Here is a 21,895-nt window from a genome sequence, read left to right as displayed (position 1 = left end):
GCAGGCTGTCACCTGTCACCAATTAGTTCTACCCCTCAGGCTGGAGACAGCTGATTGTCCAAGGCTGGCTAGCCCCAGGCCTCCTGGCCTTTAAGGGGCAGGCCACCCTAGATACGTCCACACTGCAATCAGACACCCGCAGCTGTCTCAGACTCACGGGGCTTGGACGGTGGGACTGACACGCTGCAGTGAAACAGCCCTGCAGCCTACGCCAGCTACGGGTTTTTAATGGCAGTAGAGGCATATCCCTGTTATAGAAGGTTATCCCTTCGCTGCAGGGTGTCCTGCCCCGGCCTCTGAAGCAGCTGGTGCTGGTCATTGTCAGAGACAGGACACCGAGACACCTGGAGCCCAAATCCAGGCTCACAATTCCTCTATTCTTCGGTTCCTAGATTTGAGTTGCTCAGTTCTTTCTTGCACAGAAATAAAGTGGGCTTAGAACTGGCAGCCGTAGCTCTAAAGCCATGCCAAGAAAAAATCCTTACAAGTAGATTTTCATTACATTTATACATCTGGGTAAGTTCCCATTGAAATCAACGAGAAATACTTGTATCCTGCTGTGGATTCGGGGTTTGATCTAAACCCCATTCAAGTCAATGCAGGAATCTTTCCCATGGAATTCAGTGGGTTTTGGATGGTTGCCTGAGAGCGCAGAATCTGTTGGATATTTACCTCATCATCTCCTGAATGACTTGTGTCCACTGAGGACACATCTAATTAGAAAGCCCTAGGGTTCACCTGGTTCATACAGTTTTTATGTGGCATCTCACTGTATAACAGGCACCTGAAAGGAGTCAATCCAGGCAAGGTATCTCCCCAACATTCGCTGTGGTGAACACTGACAGCACGAAATCACGTGATTTCACTGCACGACCTTTATCCTCCTTAACGTCTCATTTTACTCCCAGCTGGCCTACCCCCTCCCCAATTGTCGTGCAAGCTTCCAGCTTCTCATGAACTTAAGAGGACAAACTTCTGATCCTGTGTGCGCTAGTGTAGAACTAGAGTAACTCCACTGCCTCAGGCCAGTAAGACTGAGATGATCTTTCCGAGTGGAAAGATTTGTTCTTTGTTCTTTGACTATTTCCTCTTCATAGTCCCCTGTATCCCCCTAATTTCCATCTTATACTTCACTTGGCATTGTTTATGCTGCTTTCCGCTGGCTTCAGTGTGGCTATTCTTATTAATAATTGCCTGTAGCAGCTGGAAGCCCCAATTGAGATCAGAGCCTTGATGTGCTGGGTGCTGTACATACTATAGCAAGACAGTCCCCTGCCCTGAAAAGCTAGATAAAAAGCTATTATCCCCACTTTACACACGGGGAACTGAAGCATGGAGAGATACAGGCCTGAATTCTCAGTTACAGTAAGGCCTGGTCTACACACTGATTTTGTACCGGTATAACTGTTGGTTAGGGGTGTGATTTTTTACTGATACAATTATACCAATACAGTGTGGACGCAGCGCTTTAAACTAATATAACTTATTCCCTTTCCCATATGAGAATCAACTATCCCGGTATAAACACTTTTATACCGCTACAATTGCATCCACACTCAGGAGGGTTATACCACATTAGCCCTCCCGGTATAATTCAAAGGGTACAACTTTTGGGAGTAGACCAGACTGCCCAGCCAATGTAAAGGGCCTTAAACTGGCCCAAAATGCAATGTCAAAAGACCTCATAGACTCATAGACTTTCAGGTCAGAAGGGACCACTATGATCATCTGGTCTGACCCCCTGCATGCTGCAGGCCACAAAACCGTCCCTACCCTTCCCTTGACTCTGCTGATGAAGTCCCCAAATCCTGTGTCTTAGTGACTTCAATTGGCAGAGAACCCTCCTGCTAGAGATCCCTGCCCCATGCTGCGGAGGAAGGCGAAAAACCTCCAGGGCCTCAGCCAATCTACCCTGGAGGAAAATTCCTTCCCGACCCCAAACATGGCGATCAGTAAAACCCCGAGCATGTAGGCAAGAGTCTCCAGCCTGACCCTTGTTAGCCATTATACTGTTTACCTGCCATTGCTTGGTATTCCTCAGCTAATATGTTTTACCATTAAACCATTCCCTCCATAAACTTATCTAACTTAATCTTAAAACCAGACAGGTCCCTCGCCCCCACCGTTTCCCTCGGTAGGCTGTTCCAATATTTCACCCCTCTGACGGTCAGAAACCTTCGTCTAATTTCAAGTCTAAACTTCCCCACGGCCAGTTTATATCCATTCGTTCTCGTGTCCACATTTGTACTAAGCTGGAATAATTCCTCTCCCTCCCTTGTATTTATCCCTCTGATATATTTAAAGAGAGCAATCATATCCCCTCTCAACCTTCGTTTTGTCAGACTAAACAACCCGAGCTCCTCCAGTCTCCTTTCATACGACAGGTTTTCCATTCCTCTGATCATCCTAGTGGCCCTTCTCTGCACCCGTTCCAATTTAAGTTCATCTTTTTCTAAGTCACTTGCCCAAGGAAATCTGTGGTAGAACCAAGATCGAACCCAGACCTCTTGGGTCCCATGCCAGGGCTGATCCCAAAGACCGGCCATCACTACCGCAGATGCAGGCCAGATTTCTATTTTCTGAAAAATACATATTTAGCTAGAATAACCTCTTGAACTTGGCTATTTAACCACAGTTCTTGCCTTCCTGTTTCCTTTTCATAGAGGGCTATGCATACCTTCTGTGACTCAGTTATTGTTTCTTACTTATCCGCCACACAGAGTCTAAGGATTGTAATTTCCTCACTGGCTTAAGATTCTTGTTGACCAGCTTCCTTTAAAAAAAAAAGAAAAATTCTCCTTTCTTGGTACCTTTCTTCCCCCTCCAAAGGATACTGAACTGAATCACACTGTGGTTACTCAACGACAGTTAACTTATTGAACCAAATCCTGGGCGATTCTTGTCGCTTTTTTTTTTTTTTTTTTTTGCACATATTCTAGCTTTAGCTGCTCTAAGAAGCCATCATTTAACGATCTCACAGGCTGGACATTACTGGTCTAAATATCTCAAAGGAAAAGAGGGTCACAAATATGGCAATTATTTTTCATGCAAAATCTAAGGGGGGGGGGAATCATTCCCCAACATTTCCAATGAAGATTTTTCACTTTATTGATGAACATCTGAAAACTTTTTTTAAAAAAAATACAAAGTATTTGGGGGTTTTGGCTAAATATTTGTATTCTTTTTTTCTTTTCTTTCCGGTTTCTGGCTGTTTGTGGGGGGAACGAACCAAAATTTTTTACCAAAATGGAAATATTCTTTGAAAAAAGCCATTTTGGTTGAAAAAAGAGAGAAGGGTGATACGGACTGACAGGGGAGCACAAGGAAACAAGACGACAACCCTGGCCAGTGGGATAAGCTGTGTTCTCGGCACATAGGCACAGGGCTGCCCAGAAGGGGGGGGCAAGTGGGGCAATTTGCCCCAGGCCCCTGGTCCCGCAGGGGCCCCCCACGAGAATATACTATTCTATAATATTGCAACTTTTTTTTATGGAAGGGGCCCCCGAAATTGCTTTTCCCCCAGACCTCCTGAATCCTCTGGGCGGCCCTGCATAGGCATCACAGTACAGGAGAGCTGAAGGAGAGATTTAAAGGAGACATTAATCCTTTAGCACAAGCAGTAGAGGTTCATGCTGTTACAGTCTGGGGTGTAATCCTGACCGGTGAAGAGTTGTGTCATAGGGTGACCAGATGTCCCGATTTTATAGGGACAGTCCCGATTTTGGGGTCTTTTTCTCTCATAGGCACCTATTACCTCCCCACCCCCTGTCCCGATTTTTGACACTTGCTATCTGAGCAGCCTATTGTGTCACCTCTTACCCTATAACCCATAAGTACCTTAAGGCTTTGCGACTATAGTTCTCTGCCTGGGAGGCCCACAATCAGCCACAAGCACGCACTTCCTATCCATTTATTGGGCAGCCCCAGTCCAACACTTCGGATGGAGGCGCCTGCCTGCAATACCACAGCTCTTCCACCAGGCTTGGTTCACAACGGGTCAGGGGACTCATTCTCCCATAGCCCCAAATTTCCTCAAAAACGTGTGTTCTGAAACGTCCGGTGTCCTGGAACAATCCAAGAAACGTGAACCTTCGTTGCTCCTTTAAAGAGTCAGTGTCCAGACGTTTGTTCCTTTAACTGGAGTCACCAGGTCAAACACAGCCCTGGATTGGTTTAGGGGCAAAGGACGACATCCTCCCTTACTGGTCTGGAGCTGCACCCCGGATCTGGCGACCTCATAGCATCAGAGGTCATAGGTTCCGGTCCCTCTAACGGCCCGAGCAAAGTTGGTTAGAGCAAAGAGGCCGGGGAAGGGGGAACCCTGGTCTGTAAGGCATGGGACTGAATGCTGCTCAGTAAAGGCCTGGTTTTTAAAGGTGCTGAGCACCTGCCACTCACCTCGACTCCCGCTGCAGGTTCGAGCGCTCGCCCTCTGAAAATGAAACCCGGTGCTCATTCGGTGCAAACCCACCAAACAGCTCGTTGCAAGAGCTGCACCAACCTGCACTAAAGCCCCCTACTGCAGAAGGCAGAGAGACATGACATCATGCGTGAGTGTTTGTGTGTGTGCGTGTTTTCCCCGTTGGCCCCGGTGCTCAGAGACGTGGAGAGTAACAAGTCACCAAACACAGAATTGTTTAGCACCTCGTTATCTGCAAACCAAGATCAAAACCGCACAAACATGTTAAAGTCTCCTCCAAAGCTTCTATTCTGGTTTCAGGATGATGCTATCTAGGTTCCGGTGTCGAGCCTACAGACGCGGGGAGGGGAAGGAGAGCGAACAAAAGTGCAGCCTTGAAACAAACTTCGCCCTCGGAAATGCAGCTGCAGGGACCAAGCATCGGAGTCCTGCGCCTCTCGGCTCCGCCTCACGGAGCCAAATTCCGCCCTCCAACGGCTGTAAGTCCAGAGTAAACTGGACAGGAGTCAGTGGGCCTGATTCCACTCTCGCAACGGTGTCGTGCCATGGATTTCAGGGGAAACGACTCCCGCTTTGCACAGACGTATCAGATTAGAATCAGGCCCGTTCCAAAGCGGAGTGCAGTGGGTTGATTGGATCAGGCCCGTACACCTGTGTAACAGAATCCATCCCCGAGGCGGCAGGTACAATCCTCAGGAGGCTCCGAGGATAAAAATGGAGGTTGGATTCAATAAAGCCCCTGAGGAATTTTAAAAGATACATATATTCCTGACCCAGATTCAGGCGTTCTCTGGAGAAAAGCCGATGCCAGCTGCAGTCAGCTCTGCTGAGCGATAACAAAACCACAGCCCGTGCCAAGTTCTACAGGCTCTGTAGAGAAAAGCACAACCCTCCTACAACACTTGAAAACCAGCGTGTGTGTTGCGGGAAGGGGTGCTGAAGGGAAGGGTAAGGAATGATGAATATACCGGGCCCGCGTCTCTGCCGCCCTACACGTTGTGCAGTCATTTGCACCCATGTAAAGAGAGTGTGAAATGCATCCACACTTTGCACTGGTGCAAATGACTGCGGGAGTTGTAGAGCACGAGGGAATCACGCTGACTGCCTTTTACCACAGCAGACCAGCAGTCAGAATGTTCAACTCCCTCCCTTTGCATTTCTGTAGGAAATCTGAAAGCATTTCCATAGTGTTCATTGCTACAGGAAGTGAGCCCCTCATAAACATTAATGGTAGTGGGACCTAGTGGATAGCACACTGGTCTAGGACTCCAGAGACCTGAGTTCTATTCCCAGCTCAGCCACTGGCCTGCTGGGTGACCTTGGGCAAATCACTTCCCCGCTCTGTGCCTCAGTTTCCCCATCTGTAACAGGAAGGCAGTGACACTGACCTCCTTTGTAAAGCGCTTTGAGATCTATGGATGAAAAGCACTAGATAAGGGCAAAGGATTATTATTAATGTAACACAACACCCCCTGAAGTAAGGAAACATAATCCCCATTGTACAGATGGGGAAACTGAGGCATGGAGCTGACACGTGACTTGGCCAGAGGTGGTAATAGAACACAGGAGTCCTGACTCTCAGTCCCCTACTTTAGCCCCCTAAATCCCACACAGCCCCAGAACTGGGGACAGAATCCAGGTTCTCGGATTCCCCGTCCTCTGCTTTAACCTGCTTCGGTACTAACTCAGGGTGGCTGCAACGTCCACTCCAGCAGCACAGCTACGGCGCTGCAGCCAAGCTGCTAGCATGCCATAATGCAGACGCTTCCTCCATCAACGGAAGGGGATTTTCGGCTGGCAAAGTTAATCCGATTCTCTGAGAGGCGGTAGCCAGGTAAACGGAAGAATCCTTCTGTTGACCTAGCCACGCCTACACCAGGGGTCAGGTTGACCTGATTTCAGTGTGAAATGTTCCCCCGCCCTGAGTGACAGGGCAGGGTCAATCAAATTTTTAAGCATAGACCAGGCCTTAAAATAACCACAGCATGGTGCACACCGGCCACACCCATGCACCAAGGGCTGGGAGCAGGCCGATATGCCATCACCACACCAACCAGGGAGATCCTTTGCCTCAAGGGAAGAGGGGAGAAATCAGTGGGGGCCATCTGCACCGACTCTCGGCACTGCCCGCATGGCCTAAAGGGGCTTTAGCGTAACTGAGAATCAGGCTCGGGATTGTAAGGGCTGCAGCTGCTTTCTGGAAAGGACAGCTGGCAGCCGGCGTTTCTAACTGGTGATCTCTGACAGCGATATTGCAGGCACGTCCGCGACTCCCTGTGCAGAGCCCACCAAGAGCTGGTCGGCTTTGAGTTTTCCTACCCTGAGCAAAGGCTGAGAAAAGACTCCGAGAGAGGGTTCAGAAACTCAGGGCAAGGGAGGATCTGTAACTCATTATCCTGAGTGGTTTCCCAAGGAAAGCCAGCCAATCCTCTCCTGCTCACAGAGAAACGCAATCGGGTCAGCTGGCCACAGCATTTTCCCAGCTTCAGTAGCATGGGCCAAATCCTTGGCCCATTTACACCAGTTGAGGATCCAGAGAGGGGGGGAAAAAAAGCAGCGTGGGGATCAGACGCCCTCTTGCCAACACTCCTTCTAAGTGCCTGCAGCCAGATCCAATCCCGTTGAAGACAGTGGAAAGACTCCCGTTGGCCTAGAAACCAGTGGGGCAGCATATTGGGTTTATAGTCCTTTGGTTAAGTCGCCCGCCTAGCATCCCATCGACTGCCAGAGCGGGGTACGCGAAATTCGGCCTTGGTCTCAACAGCAGCACAGCGACTCTCAACCTTTTCAGACCAGCAGCCCGGCAGAGGAAGGGCAGGCTGGCCACAACTCCCTGGCACCCTACGTGATCCCCCCAGCTGGACACGTTGCCCTTGAGAGAAGGGCCCTGCCAGCACCACGTCCTGCTGGCTTTCCCCAAAGGTCTCCCACCCAGTGACTGAGCCAAGCCGGCGCTGTGAAACGTGGCAAGATTTGAAGAACCGTGAAATGGACTCAAGGCCCAGAGCTTGGAGCCTAAGCCCCACATTCGGATCTGGAGTTCTGGTTCCACCCATTACGGGGCGAGGACGAGCTTCCAAGTCTGGATCCCCAACTCTCCAACGTTCAGCGGCTGCTGATGGCTGTTCACTGGGGACATACTTAGGTGTGAACAGCACACGGCGTGTCCCAAAGTACTTTGGGCCTCAGCGCCCTCGTGTGCAGTGATCATCGTTCCCATCACACAAGAGGGTAAACTGAGGCCAGCGGCTTGCCCAAGGTATCGGGGCATCCAGAACGGAACATAGGACTAAAACCCCGGAGTCCTATCTCCAAGCACCCTACTCCCTCCCAGAGGCAGAAGAGAACCCAGGCGTCCTGACTCCTAGTACCATGCTCCAATCACCAGGCCGACAAGCCAAGAGCAAGTTGAACTAAGTTGCCTGAATTATGTGCAGCCTGAATTGTAGTTTCTTCTCCAGCAGGGGGAGGGAAAGGGGGGAGCAGAAGTCTCATTCGGCATTGCTGTTTCATTTCCCTACCGGTCTTTATCAATCGACGACTCCCGAGCTGGGGACTCGGGTAATTTTCCTCTGCACGAACTACAGTTTTCTAAATGAAGGGAAGCGAGAGCCCATTAAAATCGCTCCCTCGCCCACCCCTCTCGGCTCCCTGCAGGGCATGAAATAACCACCTGCCAACTCCCCAGAGCCCCACGCCATGGCAGGATCGCTGCCGCTTCCCCTGTCACTATTGTCAGAGCAAAATTTAGATACCTGGTAATGAGGAGGTTTAATGTGACAGATGAGAGGTTGGCTCATTAATATATATATATATATATATATATATATATATATATATATATATATATACACACACACACACACATATATACACACACACACAGAGATGATTATAGGCTGGATTCTGGTCTCATCCACGCTGGGGTAAAGCAGAAGACTGTCAGTGGAATTTCCCCAGTGATCTCAAGAGCAAAAGCAGGACTTCGTCGCAGGCCAGATCTCCCTAGAAACTTTCACAGGTGTAGCAATGTTACAGGTAAAGCCAGGTGAAATTTTTCACACACAACTTTGGGGGGGGGGAGAAATGCAGATTTGGTGATGCCTGAATATTCTGTGAGTTTGTGTCAATTCGGCCAAATTGCTTCAGTCCAAAAAAAAAAAAAAAAACAGAAAAAAAAACAGAAAAAAATCAAAATGTTTTGAGTTTTCAGCCTGAAATGACTTTTTTGTTTCTACAGTTCCTTTAATTTTCTTTAAAAAATTACAAATGTTTTAAGAGAGTCAAAATCAAACCCAGGCACGTTGATTTCATCTGAATGAAATGCTTTGTTCGAGACCAAACATTTTTCAGCTTGTCCGTTCACCGAAAAGTTTGAAAAAATTCATTTGTAGTTTGACTCGACACAATTCTTCCACACACATACCCCCCCACACACACACACATTTGCAAGTGAATCCCAAAGTCCCTTATTCACATAGCTCTAGTTAGGGGTGTGATTTTTTTTGGCCACATTTCTATCCTGGCAAAAGCCCTGGTGTAGACGCAGTTATACTGACCTGACAACCATTTCCTCTCTGTGCTTCTCTTTCCTCTCCCAGCCTTTCTCTGGCCTGTCTAATTAGACTGTAACTTCTTAGGGAGAGGGATCGTCTTCTACTTTGTGTTTGTACAGCTCCTAGCATGGCAGGACCCTGATCTCCATTGGGGCCTCTAGCCACTACTGGAAAATACATAATAGTAAATAATAATAATAATATACCAACACGTAAGTGGCTACAGATAGATCGGGAGGATAAGCTGCAGCCAAACAGGAGTTTAAGTAGGGAAATGGTTTGCACAGAGAGCGAGCTGCCTAAGGTCTTGCAGAGATGCGGTTGTGGAGACAACAGTAACCCAGTCCTTCCCCCCATCTCTAACCACTAGGCAACGCCGCTCCATCCCCTAGCACCTTTTAAGTCAGATTGGCTGGCACTGACCATTTCTTATCTGTGGCATCTGAAACTGAGCCCTCGTCAAAGCTGAAATGTGTTCAGCTCCCGTACCACAGAAGATCTCGATAGCGATCTCAGATGTAGCCCTGCACACCTGCCCTGATCAGCGAGCTAAGCTGACTAACCACCCTGACCGCTCTTATCCCCTAGCGAGCTGTCTACAGACTAAAGCCTTATCTACACACAAAAGTTGTGCCACTTTATCTGTGCCAACACAGGCAAAGTTTCACAGCCCCTGGATGCGGTTCAGTATCAAGGTGCCGTGATATAGCACATTCTCCCTTTTGTATGGCAGAGAAGGTGCGTCATAAGCCCGAATATTTCACACTGGGGTTGGGGAACCACCAAGCATCGGTTCGTATCATTTGCTTCACTTGGCCTGGATCGTAAGGAAGAGACATCAAGGCAAAAGAAGGCAGCTCGAGCTGCGCGGTGAGCTTACAACACTCCGTCCGGGGACGTGACCGAAGCTCGGTAGGTCCATGGCTCAGATCCAGGTGACAGCACTTCAGGAGCCTACCCACCTACCTAAGCTACTTCTCTGCCCCTCATCACCACAGTACCTGAGAACCTCACCATCGTTCATATGTTTATTCTTCACAACCCTCTGTGCAGTAGGCAAGGGAACTAAGCCATAAGAATCTCTATAGAATAGAAGGTGAAGAGAGACTAAGTGACTTACCCAAGGTCACACAAGAAGTCTGGAGCACAGCAGGGATTTGAATCTAGGTCTCTCAAATCCTAACCCCTGGGCCATGGGAATCAGTGGAAAGACTTCAGTGAACCAACTGCCTGAGAAAGACAGTGAGTGGACAGCAGTTTAGAAAGGGGAAGAAGGAAATGCCGAAACGACCCCAAGGACGGTATGGAAGGGCCTGAGAAGAATGAGATTCTCGCCCCCAAGTCAAATCTTGTGCACCGGAGATTGGAACCAAGGCAAAACACCAAGTTAAGAAGCATTACAGGGTGCAAAGAGGAGAATATGTTCTAAAGGAAAGTTAGGGGCTATCCATAGTGGGCGTTGGGTTTTCCCCCAATAATCATAGCAGCTGGTTGTCCTCTCCGATGTGTGGGTTTTACCCAAGGGAAACTCCACTGGACCTGATTCTCTGTTGCCCAGCACCTTGTTCAGTCATTCAGACCAGTGCAAAGTGGGTGGGAAATGCTACCGTTCTGATTTGGTACCGTTATACATCCCACGCTGCACTGCTGTAACTGACCGCACCGGCTGCAGAGCCCCATTCAACGGAGACACTCCTGATTTACAACGCCATAAATAAGAGGAGAATCAGGCCCATTACCCCCAGCTCTTCCTTCTCAGAGAGCTCTCTGGATGGACAGCACCCATGTCCACCTGATGTGAGCTATATAGCGCTTCCTGCTTTACTGCCAGGCACTCAGCTATTACAGTGATGAAGACAGTAGAAGAGTCTATATAGAATAGAATAGAATAGAATAGAATAGAATAGAATAGAATAGTTGTTTTATATTTGTACAGTGCCTAGCACAATGGAGTCCTGGTCCATACTACCACAATAATGAATAATATTAATAATAATATAGGTCACAAGGCAGCAATTAATGAATATGGCTCAAGCCAAGGGCACATTCGCAGTGATTGGAGCCGGCTGAAGTTTTTGGTTTGAAACAAAAACTTTTCAGTTAAATGTGGCCATTTTTTCAAATACAACCATTTTACAAAAACAATCAAATTTTCCATTTTTCAAATGTTTCTTCTCAAAAACGGGGGGCTTTTTTTTTTTTTAACTGTTTTCATTTTTATTTTCTCAGTTATCCATTTTTTTCTCATTTTCTAATCGCCGGGGTTCTTTCAGCTATCATTTTCAATTTCTTGTTACAATTTTCCAGTTATTATTTTCATTTTCCAATGATCCATTTTTGATTACCACTTCGGGTATGTTTTCCCTGGCCGAGGTGCTACTGATGTACAAATAATAGCTATTTGGTGTATCTATCATTGTATTCTATACTGTGATTCATCGCCTCAGTATCTGACCATGTAGAACCAATAGCAAGAGCGAAGTCTCTAGTAGATTTCATGGAGTCTCTGGCACTTCTCCATTTTCAGACTCAAAATTCTGCTTGGGGTTTGGGGTTTTGGTTTGATTTTTTGAGGGGAGGAGCTTGGTAGGAGTTTAGAGGTAGAAATCATTCTGGATTTCCTCTAAAAATCAGGCATCTTTAATATGTTTCAAGTTGGGCATCCAAAATCCTTAGTAACTTTTGAAAATCTTGGCCAATAATATAACAATAATAAACATCACGGGGTTGTGGGTTTTACTTGCATTACCCAAATGTTAATTGCACTCGTATGTGAAGCACTGATCAAATCAATCCAGATCATGTACACAAATGAAATACAGAAGTGTACGTAGTTCCCTCCGTTCCCCCACCATAATGCACTGATCCTCTAATCAACTCAAACCCCTACACACACACACACACACACACACACACATACACACACACACACACACACGGCCAGCTCAAAGCCTTGCTTTATGTACTGTGAGATTTGGTAGAACCAGCGGTGCTGGAAGTTAAAACACAGAGTTCCTTTAGGCACGAGAGTGAAGATTTCCAGCAGGCAGAGCTGTTGTAAATAAAGGGGATCAGGTTTCTGATGGAGTTATTCATTATTTTTTGTACTGCAGTGGAACCGAGGGTGATCAACCAAGATCAAGGGGTAGCGACTGTCTGTGTGTTCTGTGTTTGTACAGCACCGAGCACAACTGGGTCCTGGTCCGTGACGGGGGCTCAGAAGTGCTACAATAATCTGAGTAATAATAGTAGTGGTCCTCAATGTGCTAGGTTCTACACACAGACACAGAGAGAGGCAGCCCTTGCCCAGACAAGCTTCTTATAGTCTAAGCAGACAACGCACCAGAGGCACAATTAGCCACCTAACCTCACCCAGAAGCAGCGATGAGAACAGACTCTGACACGCAAGCCAGTCTCCTAGCCGCTAGACCACACTACCTCTCAGGACTAGCATTCTGATACCAACTGCTGTTATTGTCAACCAAGAGGAGGCAAAAGGAGATGTAACATACTGACAAGTTAGGGTGGGAGTCACATAGAAGAAGTGAGGTTCTGACCCACGAAAGCTTATGCTCCCAGTACTTCTGTTAGTCTCAAAGGTGCCACAGGACCCTCTGTTGCTTTTTACAGATTCAGACTAACACGGCTACCCCTCTGATAGTTCAGAACCTGGCTTCGAACCTCTCTATTTTCAAGGGATCCAGATTTTTTTACTTATTTATTTATTTTGGTGGGGGTTCAGCCAGGACACTTGTCCCTAGATTCTGAACTTTCCCTTCTGGGGGTGCTTGGATATCGGGGATGCTGCTCTCTGATAATAGCCCTGACTTTCCATTGCCCGGCACCTTGTGCAGCCATTGGCCCCAGGGCAAAGCAGGTTGAATAGAACCGAATCCGAATCAAGGAGCCTTTTGCACGCCTTCTGCACCGGTGCTTTTGACCACACAAGGGGCAGGGAAAACGGAGCCATGGGGATGGGTCCCTTTTGCCTTCAGCTGCATGACTCATGGCTCCGCCAGGGCATGTGACTGCACGATGACAAGGTACATTCGGTCATGCCTATTACCGCATTCAAAGGAACGCCAGCGATTCACAGGCACAACCCCAGGCCAGCCTGGACAAAGGCCCTTCCCACCTGCCAGTAAGAGACACAGCTCCGTCCCCTAACTCATTAACAGCCCCCACGCACGTATGTCTACAAGCAAAAGGCTGACGAGGGAACCTGGGGACTGATCCTCATCTCTAAGGCCTCTCTACACCCAGCCTGGCAATGTAAAGGGGCCAATTGACGCCCACATTAAAGCCAGATTGATACAAAGGAGGCTTGGTGCAAATGAGAATCAGGCCCTGGCTCTTTAAGGAACTGAAATGCAAAGAGACAGCTGGTTATCAGCTGTTCCCACTCACTCATAGGAAACATATTCTACAGACACACACACACACACACACACACACACACAAAACCTGTCCCCCCTGCTCTGCGTAACTGGCCCTGCTGTCTGTAAATTACGTGGGTTGAGCTGGGACAAACTGGAAGTGAAAATTAAAATAAATAAGCTTGCCCCATCTCAAGGTACTGAAGAAAATTTCATCCAGACTCACTGCATAATGTTTCCTGTTTGCGAAGAAGGCTACCCCAGACCAGATCTGCTTTTATAAGGCAGATTTTGAATCCCATTCCTGTCCAGTCCTCTTAGAAGAAAGGATTTTTTCCCTGCAGAAGCAGCCTGGCAAACTATTGATGCAAATCAGTGGCCCACTAGCTGCCTCTGTCCTGCACTACATGAACATGTAGTGTGTTCTTGATGGTGACGGTGGGGCTAGACCCTTAATCTTACTGCTCCAAAAGAGCAGGTCTCTGCCACCTAAGCGAAAGGAGAATTGCCACTAATGCTTAGCAGTATAGGGTACATGATACATAGCTGGGCTGTTCTGATTCTATCCAGTAGAGGGCAGTTCTCTCACGCTCTTGTGCTCTCTCTCATACACATGCCAGTTCATGACACTTCTTGCCAAAATCCAAGTTCTTCACCCACCCCAGTGGAAAGGATACCCTTCAAATCCCAAAAGCCAGCAAAGGCAATAGCCGTGTTATGAATATTAACATCTCCTATCACAGCATTTAAGGAGCGCCATGGATGGACGAAGCTATTCTCATGGCCTGAAGTCAGGCAGTCGTCCTGCCAGCTCCCACCAGCAAAGCGGGGCAACCAGAGGCGTATTCAGCAGGGAGGCCTCCGCAGTTAGAGGAAACAGTGATTCATTAAGTGGCGCTATTCCTTCTGAGTCACTGCTGAACCAAGGCCAAAGGACATCGTGCTGGAGCGGCCGTGATTCCGACCAGACACACAGTCAACATACCTTGGAGGGTAAATAGACCCATTGCACAGATGGGAAAACTGAGGCACCTGAGACTTGGCCAGTGTCATGCGGAGAGTCGGTAATAGAACCCCTGCACAGACACACTTCCAATCAAAGCCAGAAATAGACTCACAGCAGGCTACATTCATTCCCAGAGCTGGCCCCCTAGGAGTCCTGACTCCCAGTCCCCTACTCTAACCACCAGACCCTATTATCTTCCAGAGCTGGGAATGGAACCCACGACTGACTCAGCAAGGAAATTTGGCCTTCCAGATATATCTCTGATAAATATAGTTCCACAAGACTAAATGGCTTTACTTGAAACAGCATTGCTTTATGTATCGTAAATCCAAATGAGATTCCCACAACAGGCCCCGATAAACCCTTACACGGCTTCCAAACCAAAAACATCACTGCACATCCATGGGATGAAGACACCAGCACTCTAGGACGGTGGAGTTCACGCTAGTTACGCTCGGGCTGATGAACTGAGAAAAGTCCGAGAGCGGCTCCATATGGAAGCATCACCTGCCAGCCATATGGGACGGCCGTGGATTACGGCTGCATATGCTTACAAACTAGCCTGAAAGAGAAAATCAAGGGCTGAGCTTTTCAAAGCTGCCTCAGGTATGTGGATAGCAAAGCCTTTCGAGCAGGGACGGAGGGAAGCAAGAATGGTCTAGTGCAGGGGTACGCAACCTATGGCACGTGTGCCAAAGGCGGCACACGAGCTGATTTTCAGTGGCACTCACGCTGCCCGGGTCCTGGCCACCGGTCCGGGGGGCTCTGCATTATAATTTAATTTTAAATGAAGCCTCTTAAACATTTTAAAAACCTTATTTACTTTACATACAACAATGGTTTAGTTATATATTAGACTTATAGAAAGAGACCTTCTAAAAATGTTAAAATGTATGACTGGCACGCAAAACCTTAAATTAGAGTGAATAAATGAAGACGCGGCACACCACTTCTGAAAGATTGCTGACCCCTGGTCTAGTGGTTAAGGTGTTAGCCTATGGCTCAGAAAACCTGCCTTCAGCTCTCTACTCTGCTATGGCTTCTTGTATGATCTTGGGAAATTTTCTGTGTCTCTGTCTGTTGAATGGAGATAATATTATGGCCCAACCTCAGGGATAAGGTTATGAGGATAAATACCTTAAAGACTGTAAGGTGCTCAGAAGTAGTTTGTGATCATTTAAGGGTGACAGATAAAGGAGCAAATTTATGTCTGGTGTGCTTGATCACTGGAGCAGCTCAGAAAACGTATGTACTGCAAAAAAAATTCTTTTAAAGAAACACAATTTTCATTTAAAAATATTTTTCATAGACTTTTTTTGGGGGGGGAGGCTCATTAAAAAAAAAAGAAAGAAAAATGTGTAGTTTTCAAAACCCAGACATAATTGGATAGAAATGAAAACATGCTGTGAACATTTTCATTTAGGGGGGGAAAAAAACTTGTTTTGTCGAAAAAAAACTTCCGGACCAAAAAATGTGCCCAGCTCTATTTGTTTGCACGAAAGACAGCAAACAGGGACATGAAAGGTCATTGTAAGTTTCTGAACACTGAGTAAACTGAGGCACAAAATGGAGATTTGTGTGTCCAAGGTCAATGATAGGAAGGGTTCTATTCCTTGCTCTGTCACTCTAAGTAACAATGTATTAGCTCGTTCGTATGGATACAGTCATTTTAAGGATAAAAACAGAGAGATCCCTAGGCTGGATCAGGCCTGAGGTCCAACTTGCCCGGTATCCTGGGTGCTACAGGTACTGCAGAGGAAGGTGTGAGAACCCAGCAGCAATAGATCTGGGTTCTCCTGGTCTCCTTTTGGTTTAAGCCTGAATATTGAAGTTTAGTATCTCTTCCGGAATGTTTATCATTAATTATGACAACTCTGGAACTTCTTGATCTCCATATCAATGTCCAGTCCCTGTTTGAATCTTGTTACACTCTTGTCCTCAGTTACTTCTTTTGGCAATGAGTTCCACAGTCTAATTAGTTTTTTGGTTGTTTTTTGGGGGGGGTGGGAAAAGTATTTGAACAAGACCTTGTTTTCCTACTTAGGCGCTTTTGTCCTTTAGTTTTTCATGGAGGTTTTTACATCTACATTATTATTATTTATATTTCAGCAGTGACTAGAGGCTCCAGCCAAGATCACCATGCTAGACAGCCTCTACCCCAAAGAGCTAACAGTCTAAAAAGACAAGACAAGCGAAGAATTTTCCCAATGTCACTCACAGAGCCAGTATAGAACCCCGGAGTCCTGATTCCCAATGCAGTGTCCTGTCCATCGGAGGTGGAAACGTTTGAAGTTCTGTGGAATACGCATTGGTTTTCTTTATTCCACCATAGCCTCCGCAGTAACAGTGAGATTATTAAGACATAACAAAACTTAGCTCTAATCAACCATAACCCTCAAGTGCTTTAGAAAGGGAAGCAAGCATCAATTACCCACCTAGTGAGATTCAGAGAGAAGAAGTGACATGCACAAGATCACAGAGCAAACAGAGCAAGACTAGCACCCTGGGCTCCCAACTGCCAGCCCAGCGTCCCACCCGCTGGGCCGTATTGCTTCCCGTAGAGCGGGAGGCTTAAAAGAGAGGTCACAGAGAGTAACGCTTAGAGACAAGAGAGAGCCAGGATTTATCACGTTCCGCTCACATACAAGGCGCGCTGACCTGATCTTCACTGATACACGCATACAGCACATCGTGCTTTGGAACCAGCTGACACACAGTTTATGCGAATAAGCGGTACTGGTCTATGCCCTTTTATACCAGTATAACTGTATCCACACTAGGCATGTTTGTCGCTTCTAAGCAGATACAGTTAAAGGGATATAAAAATGGTGAGTGGACCACCGAGCTGGTTAGAATCTCCAATTTTTCAACCTATCCAATTATTTTTTTGAGTTTTGAAATTCTGAATGACCCATCCCTCCTACCCCCCAAATCGAACCCTCCTCCACCAAAAACACCCCAAAAAATCCACACACAATTTTCCCCCTAGAGAGAGGAAAAGGGAAAAAGAGGAAAGAGACCCACATGAACAATGCCAGTCCTATCGCTTGATACCCAGCTTGGCAAGTGCTCAGATACCATGGTAATGGGGGAAGTGGAAAAAAAAAACAGAATAAGAGAGGACCCCTGCTCTTCTTTAAAGCAACAATTTTGGGGAAATCTCCCCAACTTTGCACAGATACAAAATGACGGCACAAGGTACTAGAAAAACAGGCCCATCATTAGAAGATTTTCACCCTGATTCTGGGTCCTTGCCTGATGATTTTTTCTTCTGCTACATGTTATGCTCCGGCTTCATGAATAGGTCTAGGCCGCAGAGACCATCAGCCTTCAGCTTTCAGCTGGGATTTCCGAAACAGCTGGCTGGGAGACCCTCAGGTAGCCAACAGTCCTATCTGATCCCGTACAATTAGGCCAGAAGTTTTAAAAGAACTCAGCATACATGATCACGCAAAATATGTGCGTTCTACCCCTTCCCCCGACCCTGTGTTTGCGGTCTCTATTTGATTGTCAGCTCTGCGAGACAGAGACTGACTACCATTCGGCGTTTGTACAGCGCCTCGCACAACGGTGCGCCATTGTTCTCCAAGTGGTTCAGGAGCCAAATTAGCAATCAACATTACCCAAAAAAGCCACAGTAGTGTGAATTCAGTGTTTCATTTACAAGTATTATTATTATTTTATCAGTTACAATTGGTTAATAACATAGTAAAAGCATCCTGATTGGTTAATAACTTAGACTCTTTAATAATTCAATCACCCAGTGGTTTAATATCATGTGCTGCAAACTGCTGCAGGAGACACATTAAAGAGCCACTCCTCAATCTGAGTATTGCTGGCCAAGTGGCTAGAACGGTTGACTGGGACTCATGCTTGGTTCTGACCTTGGGCCAGTTACTTCCCCTCTCTATGCCTCAGTTTCCCCATCTACAAAATGGGGGTGATTATGATGGCGACCTCCTTTGTAAAACGTGTTGAGGTCCACTGACCAAAAGAGCTAGGTGTCATTAACAACAAGAATCCAAGGCCAGATTTTTCAGAAGACCTCAGCTCCCATCTTATCACCCACAGAAATAGCTCCATATCGGCACATTGGCCGCTGAGCGCTTCTGAAATCTCCACCTTACTTAGGTGCCTACCTGGGTGCTGGTCTCTTTGGAAACTCTTACCCCCAATGGTGGGTGCTGAGTTCTGGGATACCTGGGTAATTTTGGAAGAAATCCAGCTCCGGACACATTCACGGTCCCACCCAAGGTGTACATTTCCACTCTGCAATACAACAAACCTGATGGAAACAAAACCACCCTGTGCAATTGCTTTTGCAGAAGGGTGTTAGAGGGAAAAAAAAAGACCTCAGAGGAACCACTATGAACAGCCTGGGTAAAACCTAGTAAATACAGTGGGTTGCTCCCAACCCTGTTTCCTGTTTTCTTTCGCAGCATGTTCCGGGCTGCTGTCACAGGCCTGAAATTGACCATCTTACTAGGTTTGAGAGCTGCCACGCTGAGATTAGATGCAGATATTCATCCCTAAACCGCCCCATGGAGAGTGGAGGAGCAGCTTATGTCTCCCCTATTCTGGGGCTTCCTGAGCCAGTCGATTCCCAGGACTGCCCTAATTTATTACCTGTACTGCAGGAGCGCCTAAAGGCCCCCCTTTTGCCCATCAAGGATCATGGCCCCATGGTGCCGGGTGCTGTACGCGCCTACAAAGAAAAGACAGTTCCCACCCTTAACAGCCTACAGTATAACTTGCCTCCCGCATTGCCATAACTCTATGGGTTTCGTGGCAACCAGGAATTTATTATTATTAATCAGTTGTATTACCACAAAGCATAGGAGCCATGGATCAGGACCCCCATGGCGCTAGGCGCTGTACAAACACATTTCAAAAAGACAGTCCCTGTCTCCTATTCCCTGCTTACCCCAGAACAGACTCCTGCAGGGGCTATCGGATCTAGCTCTGTGCTTGGCAGGAGCTATTCCCCAGGGTGAGGGTTTTAGGTGAGCCTCCTAGCAGAGCCAACACAAAGGTGCTGTGAGGGTGTCCGCTGAATCTGGTCTTTCTAAATACCCTTGGGTCTCTGAGAGATGGGAGCTATTTGACTTCTTAAAGCAGCGGCGTTCCTCTTTCTGGAAGAAAAGGGGTTCCCTCCCCTCCATGATGCAAACCTCTGTGGATGTCAGGATGCCTGTTTTTAGTTAGGGGCAGGGACAACATTCAGATGTGGATTCTGAACCCACGCCCTCAACGATCTTATCTGCATGGCTGGGCTTTTGTTTGGTTTTAGGCAGCATGGCCAAGTGGCTAATACATTGGACCAAGACTCGCAAGACCCGAGATCTTTTCCTGGCTCTGCCACTGGCCCACTTGGGCAAGTCCCTTCCCTGCTCCGTGCCTCGGTTTCCCCATCCCACCTTTTTGTCTGTCTGGTCTATTTAGACCACAAGCTCTTCAAGGACAGTCTCTTGCTATGTGCCTGTGCAGCACCTTGCACAATGGGGCCCCGATGCCCCACTGGGGCATCAGGGTGCTACCGTAATACACATAATAACCAGCTCCCGACTTTGCTCAGAAAGTGACTCAAGAAGAAACACACACACCGAAGGTCTATTTCATGGTTACTATTAATATTAATAACAAAACCTCCAGCTAAAGAAACAATGCAACAAAACCAGAGGGTGACAATAGATAAGAAGGCTGAACACAGCATGGTCTCTCAGCACAGGGCAGTATCTCTGAAAGCTGATCTGGTGGGGGGTCGGGGGCTGTCGGCTGCTGAGTTGTCTCCTAAACCCCATGGGCCACTGGAGCGTCATCCAAGCTTAAAACCAAAAACAAACAAACAAAAAATCTAACCCAGTTGGGCTGGTCAAGCTAAAGCGACGCCTGTTGTTTTTTTTAAAAAAAAGACGCTGCTAATTTTAAACTCCCCAGTGGAAAGAGTGAGAGGTACTTACAGGAGACAGGATGGCTGCGTCCTTTTCCACGTATGCTCAGCCCTGGACGTCTGAAAGGAAGCTCTGAGGACAAGGGAGCCAGTCCCAACCCTGCAGGAAAGCCGTCTTGTGTCCCGTGTTCCTCCCCGCCGCCCCTCACCAGCACCTCAACAACTGTCCCCAATCTGTCACTGACAGCACCATAGAGGGAATGAGCCAACCCCCCTCCCTTTCCCCAAACACTGTCCTAGAGTGACAGAAAGAACTCGGCCTGTCTAAAGGGCAGAGACAGATGTAAAACTAGAGGGAGGTGGTAAAGCGCGGGGCGGGGGGGGTGGGGGGGGATGGGAGAAGCCAAAGCGGCCTGCCTGGAAACAGCTGTTGAAAGCAGCCGCTTGGTTCACTTCCTTTGCAGCCGAAGGAGCAGTGACCACAGTGTGTGGGGGGGCCTGCCTAGCAGATCGGACAGCAAGGCAGTCTAGCGTTACCTGGACCGAAAATCCTTCCGACGTCCACACCCGCATGCCCCCTGCACATCCACGCACCATAATCCGTCCTGTCTCTATCGCCCCACTCGCTCCTGCAATCTCGTGATGGAAAGGGAACTGGTAAATAAACCCTCGGGGCCGGATTCTGCCGCTGCGCTGCATGGTGGGTGGGCGTTTGTGCCGGGGCCCTGGAAAAGGCGACTCAGAATGGGAGCGTTCGGCACTGGGGTAAATGGTGGTGAGAGATCCAGACGCAGGGGGCTTGGTCAGAGCCAGAGGACGCCTGCACACTTGGGACTTTTCAAACTCGTCTGGAACAAATATGCAACCACAGGGAGACTCACTGAGGGTGCACACACACACACACACACACACACACACACAAAAGTTGTACAGCTTTAACGACACCAGTGTAGTTACAGTGATTCAATGCCCTAGCGTGGACGCAGTTGTAGCAGTCTAAAGGTGCCTTATCCCAGTATAGATTATTCCCCTTCCCGTACAGGAACGGCTATACCAATATATGCACTTTTGTACTGATACAATTGCATCCACACTCGGATACAGGTATGGTTAAAGCAGGAACGCATGCGTGTGTCGACAAGAGTTTCCGATGAAGACGGCATGAGAGGCTGGGAAAGGATTCTTCCGTCCGCGGTTTGAAACTGGATCTCAGTCAGTCGCAAAATACCAAACGGCAATGGATGCATTGGAAGGACAAAACTTGCCCTACGCTATAAGTGACAGAAGTGAAGTCTAGGGGCTGGACATCAGGAGTCCTAGGTTCTCAGTCTGATTTCTGGAAGAGAAGATGGCCTACTGGTTGGGGGCAGGGCCGGCTCTACCATTTTTGCCACTCCGCAAAAAAAAAAAAAAAAAAAAAGCCGCTCGGACTGCCGAAGCAAAAAGCCGCTCGGACTGGGCCGCCCCAAGAATGGACAGCATGCCGCCCCTTCGCACGTGCCGCCCTGGTTGGCGGGGCGGGGGGCGCTGGGAGTCAGGACTCCTGGGTTCTAGCCCCAGCTCTGGGAGAGCAGTGTGGCCTACTGCAGGGGTCGGCAACCCTTCAGAAGTGCTGTGCCAAGTCTTCATTTATTTACTCTAATTTAA

The 21,895-nt window shown here is 47.8% G+C and overlaps 1 protein-coding gene across 35 annotated transcripts in view; it reads right to left on the bottom strand.

Annotated features, from left to right (window-relative positions):
- Positions 1 to 21,895, bottom strand: part of MEF2D (myocyte enhancer factor 2D) — a 182,213-nt gene that overhangs the window by 99,762 nt on the left and 60,556 nt on the right. For 2 of the 35 annotated variants that reach the window (XM_008179038.4, XM_065573649.1), the window contains exon 1: positions 20,319 to 20,585. The exons of 30 other annotated variants lie outside the window; for them this stretch is intronic. The gene's annotated coding sequence lies outside the window, so the exon portion shown is untranslated. Of the gene's footprint in view, positions 1 to 4,398; positions 5,549 to 20,318; positions 20,586 to 20,785; positions 21,605 to 21,895 lie in introns of those variants that run through there. 3 more of the 35 variants (XM_065573663.1, XM_065573659.1, XM_065573664.1) reach the window with 3 other exon arrangements.

The sequence above is a fragment of the Chrysemys picta genome, chromosome 20, assembly GCF_011386835.1.
Source record: "Chrysemys picta bellii isolate R12L10 chromosome 20, ASM1138683v2, whole genome shotgun sequence".
In the NCBI taxonomy this organism is placed as follows: domain Eukaryota; kingdom Metazoa; phylum Chordata; order Testudines; family Emydidae; genus Chrysemys; species Chrysemys picta.
Note: the sequence above shows the minus strand (reverse complement) of the source record. Positions and strands in the feature narration are given on the sequence as shown.